Source organism: Canis lupus, chromosome 3, assembly GCF_011100685.1.
Source record: "Canis lupus familiaris isolate Mischka breed German Shepherd chromosome 3, alternate assembly UU_Cfam_GSD_1.0, whole genome shotgun sequence".
In the NCBI taxonomy this organism is placed as follows: domain Eukaryota; kingdom Metazoa; phylum Chordata; class Mammalia; order Carnivora; family Canidae; genus Canis; species Canis lupus.
In genome coordinates, this window is record NC_049224.1 from 70670092 (window position 1) to 70680015 (window position 9924).

Genomic DNA, 9924 nt, shown 5'->3' on the forward strand with positions numbered 1-9924 from the left:
TTCTGGCCCCTTGCTTTCCTTTTTGAAATCATCTCATATGACTTCCAACTTGATCAATGCATTCCAGACTGAGGCTAGGCTCTAGAGGAGGATGAAGGTGAAGCAGGAATACTGGGGAAAATCTTGGGACAAACTGGTTGCCACCCTAAGCAAAAAGTAACACCAGAGATATTTGAATCTGGTGATGTATTGAAGATAACTGAAGAAGCAACAAAACCCAAACCTGGTTCAAAATTAGACTAGACTAAATATACTCTTGAGAGTAACAGGCTGGTTATTTGCAGTCATAAATACTATTTATTTCAGTCTAAATTCTACACATGATGTCTGGAAACCAATTTTTAAACGTGAGACACATGAAAAAGCAAGGAGAAAAAATGTACTGTCAAAAGATGATGCAATTAACATAATCAGACTAAAAGAGGACCCATATTTTGTAACCATCAGAAGAAAAATTAAAAATAACAATGATTAATACATTAAAAGGGTTAGTGGAGATGGACAGCATACATGGGCAAATGGGGTATTTCAGCAGGGAGACTGACAGTGTGAATCAAAGGAAATGTTAGAAATAAAAATATTAGTAAGATAGATGAAGACTGCTTCCTTAGAGGCTTATCAGAAGACTTGACACGATGAGGAAAGAATCTGTAAACACAAATATAGGCCAATAGGAATTACTCAGACTGAAATATGGAGGGAAAAAAAAGAGTGGGGAAAACCAGAACAGAGCATTGGAAAGCTGAGGAACAATATCAAGTGATTTATCATACATGTAATTGGAACCCTAGAAGGGGAAAAGAAACAGATCAGGGCAAAAGAATATTTGAAGAGATAAAGGTTGATAATTTTCCAAAAGTAATAAATGACAACAAACCAGAAACCCACAGAACCCAGAGCCCTCCAAGCAGGAGAAAAATTAAAACAAACCACCTGGGGACACCATATTCACTCTGCTGGAAACTAGGAAAAAAGAGAAATCTTGATGGCAGCGAGAGAAAAAGTCACATTACACACAGAGGAACAAAGGTAAGAATGTCAGCAGATGTCTTGTCTGAAACTATGTGAGCCAGAAGACAATTAAATAACATCTTTAAAATGTTGGGAAAAAAAAAAAAAAAAGAACATGTTAACCCAGAGAACAATTGCTCAAAAATGAAGGAGAGATAGACTTAAAAGCAAGTAAAAACTGAAAGAATTAAAAAATAATGCATTGCAAGAAAATGTCTGCCAACTTTGAATTCTGTAGCTGACAAAAATCTTAAAAAATGAAAGCAACACTGGAAGCAACCCAAATTCACCCTACCTGTGAACAAACAAGATGTAATATGTTCATACAATGGGATACCACCAGTCAGTGATAAAAAGAGAAGAACTGATACATATAGCAATGTGCTTGAATCCCCCAAACATAAAACTATGTGTAAGAAACCAGCCACAAAATAATATATACTATGTGATTCCATTCATAAGAAATTCTACAAAATGGAAAATTATAGTGACTGAGCAGATTAGTAATTTCATCAGGCTGGGGACATAGAAAGGATTGACCATACTGGGGCAAATGAGAACTTTTAGGGATAATAAACACACTCTTAAACTTGATTGTGGTGGCTATTGCACAACTGTATACACTGATCAAAGTTTATTGAACTGTACATATAAAACAGGTTAATTTTATTGTATGTAAGTTTATATTTCAAAGCTATAATAATTAAATATTTTCAACTCAAAATCAAACAGATGATTCAATCAAAATATAGTAGTACCATAAGTCTTGTGGGGGTCTTAAAAATGTTATGAAAATAAACATTAAACATATTTGAATGATCAAAACTAAGCTTGATAATTTCAGGGAAAATATGAATACAAAATAAAAACATTTCTAGACCAAAAAAAATATTGTGAGAAGTGAAGCTGAGCACACTTAAACCAAAGGAAATTTTATTTTATTTCATTTCATTTATTTTATTTTTAAAATATTTAATTTATTTATTTGACACACAAAGAGAGAGAGAGCACAAGCAGGGGGAGCAGCAGAGGGAGAGGGAGAAACAGGCTTCCTGTTGAGCAGGGAGCCTGATGCCAAGCTCAATCCCAGTATCCTGGGATCATGACCCCAGCCAAAGGCAGGCGTTTAACTGACTGAGTCGCCCTGGTGCCCCCAAAAGGAAATTTTAAAAGGAGTTCATCAGGCAAAAAAATCATGGTCTCAGATGGGAACTGAAATCCCAGAAGGAATAGAGAGCAGTGGATAGGGTAAATATGTAAGTATAAATGAATGTTGAATGTATGCATAATTGCAATATTTCATGGTGTGCAGAATATATGCAGAATTAAAACATAATAACACAAAAAGTGTGTTTGGGATATTAATGGAGCAAAAGTGTTCCAAGCTCCTTTTATTATCCAGGAAGTGGTAAAAATACAAATTTATATTAGACTCTAATAAGTACAAAATGCATATGATAATGTCTAGAACAAACACTAAAAATAGAGCAAAAGAATGGATGACAAACATGCATAGAGGGGTATATGGAATAATAAAATATTTGATTAATGTAAAGGCAGGCAAGAAAGAAAAAAGAATTTCTGTTCTTTGAACAGTTGGAATAAAAAGAGAAAACTAAGATATTTGATTTAAACCATATCAGTAATGGCATTAAATATGAATGAGCTAAATATTCCAATTATACACTAGATTGTCAGACAAGAAAATAAATAGTGCCAAATGATATACAGCTTATGAGAGGCACACATTACAGAGCACCTGGGTGGCTCAGTTGGCTAAGCATCTACCTTTGACCGGGGTCATGATCTCAGGGTCCTGGGATAAAGCCCCACATTGGGCTCTTTGCTCAGTAGGGAGCCTTCTTCTTCTCCGTCTGCCACTCTCTCAGCTTTGGTTGCTTGCTCTCTTTCTGTGTCAAATAAACAAATAAGTTCTTTTTTTTTTTTTTTTAAAGAGTCACACATTAAACAAAAATTCAAAAAAAATTGAAAGTAAAAGAAGGATAAAGATCCACCACACAGCACTAATCAAAAGAAAGCTAGTGTGATTGTGATTCTGAAATCAGATAATATCAAAGTAAACTTTAAGGCAAGAGGCATTTTTTTCAGAGAGGGAAAGAAACAGAGAAGAGAAAGTGGGGAGGGGCAGAGGGAAAGAGAGAGAATCTTCAGCAGGATCCACGCCCAACTTGGACCCTGATGCAGGGCTCGATCTCACAACCCTGAGGTCCTGACCTGAGCCAAAATTAACAGTCAAACGCTTAATGACTGAGCTACCCAGGTGCTCCAAGGCAAGAAGCATTATTAAAAATAAAGACAGATGTTTCATGAAAAGGTAAATTTACTAGTCATATACAGCAATTCTATATCTACAAGCATATTTAGTAGCATAACTTCAAAGCGTGTAAAGCAAAAGTTGGAAGAACTGGAAGGAGAAATAAAGAAATTTGCAGTCATGGTGGAAGAGTTTACTGAGCTTCTTTCAATGATTGATAGACTATACAGATAAAAATTCAATAAGGAGATAGAAAAGTTGAATAACAGAATTATAAAATTCAACCTGCCTGACAAATATAAGACACTTATACCTCCCAAATGCAAAATATCAGTACTTTCCCAGTGTGCATGGGAAATTTACAGAATTGATCATATGCTAGGCCATAAGAAAGTTTTGACAAATTTCAAAAGATTGACATGAAAGTGTGTTATCTGACTTCAGTAGAATTAACCTAGAATAGAATAACAGAAAGGTAATTGGAAAATCCACAGCTTTCAAGAAATTACATCATATAATCCAAAAGTAAAAAAAAAAATTAATGAAATTTAGAAAATCCAAAGAGCACAAATAAACATCAAAACATGTGAAATGCAGGTAAAGACACACTTTGAGGCAGATTTTTAGCCTTAAGTGTGTATATTAGCAAATAAGAAAGGTTGAAGACCTAAGTACGTGCAGCAGACACTGTACTGTCCAGAGACTCCCTTGGGACAGAAGAACTCAATGACTCAGGTGTAGGGAAGTGTGGTAGGGACAGTCCTCAGTGGAGTCTCCTTTGGGGAATTGCCCTTGCCAACACAGAAGCCCGTCTTGTCCTAGACCTCCTCCCAGCTCAGGTGGTTGAGACTTTGAGATCGGCAAAGCCCTTTCTGGGAGTGCACTGCAGGTCAGCTTTTCCTCTGCCCAAACTGCCTTTGTGCTCCCTCAAAGCTGCTGATTCTTCAATTGTCCCTCCATACCTCCTATATACAAGTCCTTGTCCTGGAGTTTATTAGGAGGAAACGCATTATACAACAATAGCCAACTACATAAGTTAGAAAAAGGACCCCCACAGAAAGCTTAAAAAATGTAGAAAGAAAGAAATAATACAAGTAAGAGTAAGAATTACTTTAAAATAGAAAATAAATGTGCTGGGGCACAGAGGTGGCTCAGTCAGTTAGGCAACTCACTCTTGATTTTGGCTCAAGTCATGATCTCAGGATTGTGAGATCAAGTCCTGTGTTGGGTTCCATGCCCAATGAAGAGCCTAGTTAAGATTCTCTCTCCCCCTCCCCCTCCTCACTCTGCTCTCTCTAAAAAAAGAGAAAAGAATAGAAAACTTGCTTTTCTGGTATATAATCCAGATTTTCTTCTACTATAAATAATACTGCTCATTTCCTTTTTTTTGTAATTATTGATGAAAATAACATACATAATGAGTTTTCACTATGTGCTGGGTGTTGTTGCACAAATTTTCTGTGGTATTTCATTGAATCCTCATGACAGCCTGATGGATTTTACCCTCTGTGGTGCCGCTGAGCTTGCAGGCACATGGCTCTAATCTTCCCTCAGGTCCACTTGCCCTTCTCCAATGTGTCAAATCTCCCTCTGCCTCGCTCTTCTTAAGGACACTTGTCGTTGGGCTTAGAGCCCACCTAGACAATCTATGTGAACATCTCTCAAACCCTTAATGTAATCACATATTTTGACATGTAAAGTAATATTCATTTTTTTAACTAAATGAGGTAATATTCAGAGATTCCAGGGATTAGGATGTGGAAATATTTTTTTTTTTTTGGTGGTGGTGGTGGGGGCGGGGGTGGGCAGAGCTCACCATCCAGCCCACCAGAGGGTTCACAGCCTGTTGGATTATAGCTGAGTCAAGCCTGACATTGCAAATTTGCTTAGCAAATCTGGGGAGGGCAGGAAGAGTGTGGCATTACACAGCATCAGAAGGGAATTTGGAGAGTAGAATGGCTCCAACTGCATAGTCTCATGTTTTATAGTTGGAGGCTTTTGCAGACCACTGAAATAGTTCATCTGTAACAATCTGCTGAGGTTCTCAGATTCAAAGAAAATAGCTGGGTATGTATCATTTTTCCCTCAAAACAATACAATTATTACAAGATGATGGGGTTCAAGTTTTCTAAATGGAATCACATGCTTGAACGTAAAAACCATACACAGTGTAAAATCCTTTTGTTCCATTGATAAAATGCAAGGAGAGTATGTAGACTTGAGTCAGACCTGAGACGGAATCCTGGCTTCATTCCTTTTTCTTATGGGACCTCAGACAAGTCTTGGGCCATTCTGAGTCTTGGTTTCCTCATCTGCAAAATGGACCACTTGGCTTGCAGGGCTACCATGAGGCCTCCAACCGAATGTCTGGCCCACAGGAGGGCTTCACAAATGCCTGGCTCTCTTCCTGCCTTCATAGGCACTCACGGACCAGCACAGAAAGAGATCTTTCTGATGGTCATGATGTGGAGGGGGAAAGAACCCGATGTTCTACAAGTGCCAATATCCTCGCAAGGGCCAGATGTGTAGATTGAACTTTTTACTTGTTTTCTTCTAGTTGCAAGTAACAGAGACCTTGCAGGCTCCTTCAAGGATCAAAGGGGTGTTATTGGAATGACAGCGGGGGAGGGGGTGTTTTCACGGAAATATCCAGGCAGAGAAATACCTGTTCTCAGGACAGGATCTGCAGGAGAGAAAGTTATGTCTTGAGTTTTACTAACCTCGAATTGAAATTTTAGTATTTCCTTCACTTATGAATCTAGACATCAAACCACAGTAGTGTTAGCAGTACCTTTGAATTTGTCACAGAAGTCAGAGATAGTTCACATCACACGACTTTTACCACTAAGTATTCACTATTAAGAAGTTAGGACCTCCCCTACCCAGCTCTATGGAGGTATAATTGGCATCTTACATTGTGTAAGTTCTAGGTGCACAGCCTGATGATTTGGTATAACACATATCTCATAAAACAATGACCACAATAAGACTAGTTAACACCCCATCACCTCACATTGTCACACATTGCCTTTTGTATGTGTGTTTGGTAAGAATATTTATGATCTGCTCTCAGCAACTTTCAAGTAGATAATAAAGTGCTATTAGCTGTGATCACCATGCTATACCCCACACCTCCAGAACATCTTTGTTTTATTACCGGAAGTTTGTACCCTCTGACCAGCTCCTCCCCATTTCTTCTATCCCCTGGCCCTTGACCACCACCATTCGATTTGCAGTTTCTTTGAGTTTGCCCTTTTTAGATTCCACATATAAGTGACATTGCATAGTATTTGTCTTTATCTGTTTGGCTTTTTTCACTTAGTGTAATGCTTTCAAGTTTTATCTATGTTTTAGAAGATGGCAGGATTTCCTTCTTTTTTAATTGCTAAGTAATATTCCATTATATATATAAATGACATTTTATAGATATATCCATTGTATATATATATATTCCATATATATATATATATTCCATATATATATATATATTCCATATATATATATATATATATATATGACACATTTGATAAATACAATTTTTCCTTTATCCATTCATATGCAGTGGACATATAGGTTGTTTCTATGCCTTGGCTATTGTAAATAATGCTGTAAGAAATATCTCTTTGAGATGGTGATTTCATTTCCTTGGATACATACCCAGAAATGGTATTGCTAAGAAATTAGGGTCTTACTAGTCAGAAACTAGATTGTGCTTTTTTCTATTTTGAAGATTCTATTTATTTATTTGACAGAGAGAAAGGGATCACAGGTAGGGGGCATGAAGGCAGAGGGAGGAGAAGTAGGGTCCCCACTGAGCAAGGAACCCAACTCAGAGTTCAATCCCAGGGCCCTAGAATCATGACCCAAGCCAAAGGCAGACAGACGCTCAACCAACTGAGCCACTAGGTACCCCTAGATCATGTCTTTTATTTTATTATTTTTAAAAAATATTTTATTTATTATTCTTGAGAAAGAGAGAGAGAGGCAGAGACACAAGCAGAGGGAGAAGCAGGCTCCATTCAGGGAGCCTGACGTGGATCTCGATCCCTGGTCTCCAGGATCCCTGGGCTGAAGGCGGCACTAAACCACTGAGCCACCCGGGCTGCCCTAGATCATGTCTTTTAATGTGTTAATAAAGCAGCACATATATTACCGCTTCACAAGTGTGGTTTTAAATTTAGATAATAATATAATCCTCAGTAATCCTCTGCATTTTATACATATATATATTTTTCCCCCTTTTTCCAAGAAGAATGCCAAGGCCTGGCCCAGATGTCAAAGGCCCTGTGACACACAAAGAATTTAGGATCCCAGGTTACACTCTCTGTCCATGGCTCCTGTGGGCAGGTCTACTGTGCATTCTCTCTCTAGATTGGCTGATTTTGTGCAAAGATTCTGTTGAGGGCTGTGCTGAGCACTCTTCTTACACATAATGGGGCATCAGCTCTATGAGATGAGCTCTGAGGGTGATGTTCACTCCTCTCCTACAGACCAAAGGATATATGGGGAGTCCAGTGCCTACAGTTGGTGTGGAAGCACAGGCACGGATGGATCGGCCTTATCAAGAAGGTGTTCTAAGGCCATCCACTGTCCTCAGCTTGGGATAGGGGCTGGCCTCCTGGGGCATTTATGTTCCTCCTCTGGATGGATCCCCAACCTTATCTCTCAGGGCCAAGAATCCAGGGAGTTTTCAGCATGGCCTGGCCTTGTTTTATTTTATTTTTTATATATTTTTAAAGATTTATTTATTTATTCTTGAGAGATACAGACTAAGAGAGAGAGGCAGAGACATAGGCAGAGGGAGAAGCAGGCTTCTTGCAGCGAGCCTGAAGTGGCACTCAATCCTGGATCCCGGGATCACAACCTGAGCCAAAGGCAGGTGCCCAACCACTGAGCCATGCAGATGTCCCCCCCCCCCCTCCCCGGCCTTGTTTTAGATGCTGGGGACAGAGATGTACACTAGCTCTGGACCTGCCACAAGGAGCTCCAGGTAGGGACACAGAAATAAACATTCACAGCTGTAACTCCAATGCAGTCTGGCAAAGACAATGCAGTGAAGTCACTTTACTTGGAGGCGTTGACAATGCACAGACTGGTTCCTCCACTGGGTGCACCCTTCCCCTGTCTTCTCCTTCTGGCCTGCTTCTTCCATGCATGCACAGTGGGTAGGGCCTGGCCTCCATCTGGCACAGCCTTCACCTTCGCCTTCCTCTGTCATGACATGTACTTCTCTGAACCATCTCTTCATTTCTCTGTCACACTCTGGGAGCACAGGATCTGCCCATTTTCTGCTGCTCAGAGCCAGGCCTGACAACCATGAGGTGTTTAGGAAGTATAGACTGATCGGGTCACATGCATGGTTAATGAGTTGAGCTATGGAATTGGCTTCCCGTGTGTATGGTCACCAGAAAGTGGCCATTTTCATAGAATTGTGTGGACTACCCCTCCTCCTCTGCACCAACTGTGGGATAGGTGGGTGCCCGCTCATTGGGGACAACTCAAGTAGTGACTCTGCTCTTGTCCTCATTCAGCACAGGTTTTCCACAAGCCATGGGTGGCTGGCCATTGGTGCCCAAGGCCCATCCCTGGGCCCCTATGAGCCCACCTACTGCCATGGTGGACATTTCCAGAAGCTTCCAGTTGCCCTTGCCCACCTCAATCCCTGAGGTCTACTTCTCTACTGGAGACTTGATGCCTCCTGAGGAAAGATGGGAGTTGGTGGAAAAATAGCCCAGCAGCCTCAATCCCTGAGCCCAGCAGCCTCAATCCCTGAGCTCTACTTCTCTACTGGAGACTTGATGCCTCCTGAGGAAAGATGGGAGTTGGTGGAAAAATAGCCCAGCAGCCTCATTACTTGGACCAGTTCTGATGTGGGTTCCTCCTGATTCCTCAGGGGTCTGCCACCAGGACTGACCCCAGTTGCCCACAGAGATGACCCCCTCATTAACTCCCTTGCTGTGACTTTCCTCTTTCCCTGCCTCACTGTCTCCTCCTTCACCTAGCTTACCTGGACCACTCCCAAATAAACCCATTTGCACCCAAAGACATTTGCACCTACCTCAGGGTCTGCTGCCAGAGGACCCCAAACCAAGCCACCCTCCTAATCACATACATACTTGTTCTGTATCTACATACTGAGTCTCTCAGTATGAGATACAGAACTCTCTCTCATACTGCTCTTCCTGAGCATGAGCACGTGACCCCTTTGCATGTAAACCCAGGCATCTATTTACTGGTTACTGTCTGATAGCTTTGTGGCCTCCCATAATGCTACCACAAGAGGCTAGTGTTGGTTATGGTCTCCCTCTGGAGCACCTAAGAGTCCAGCAAGTCTCCCACTGGAATGCCTAAGGGTCCAGCAGGTCTCCCTCTGGAGCACCTAAGCGTCCAGCAATGGATAAAATTCTCAAACAAATAAGACACATTCCTGCCATAGGGCCTTTGTACTGTCTATTCTTTCTGCTTAGAACACCCTTCTCTCAATATACTTGGATTCACTTCCTGTTGTAGGTTGAATTGTGTCCCCCCACAAAAGATCTTTTGAAGTCCTAATCCCCAGTGCCTGTGAATGTGACCTTATTTGGAAATAAGATCTTTGCAGATGTTGTTACTTACGATGAGGTCATATTGGATTAGAC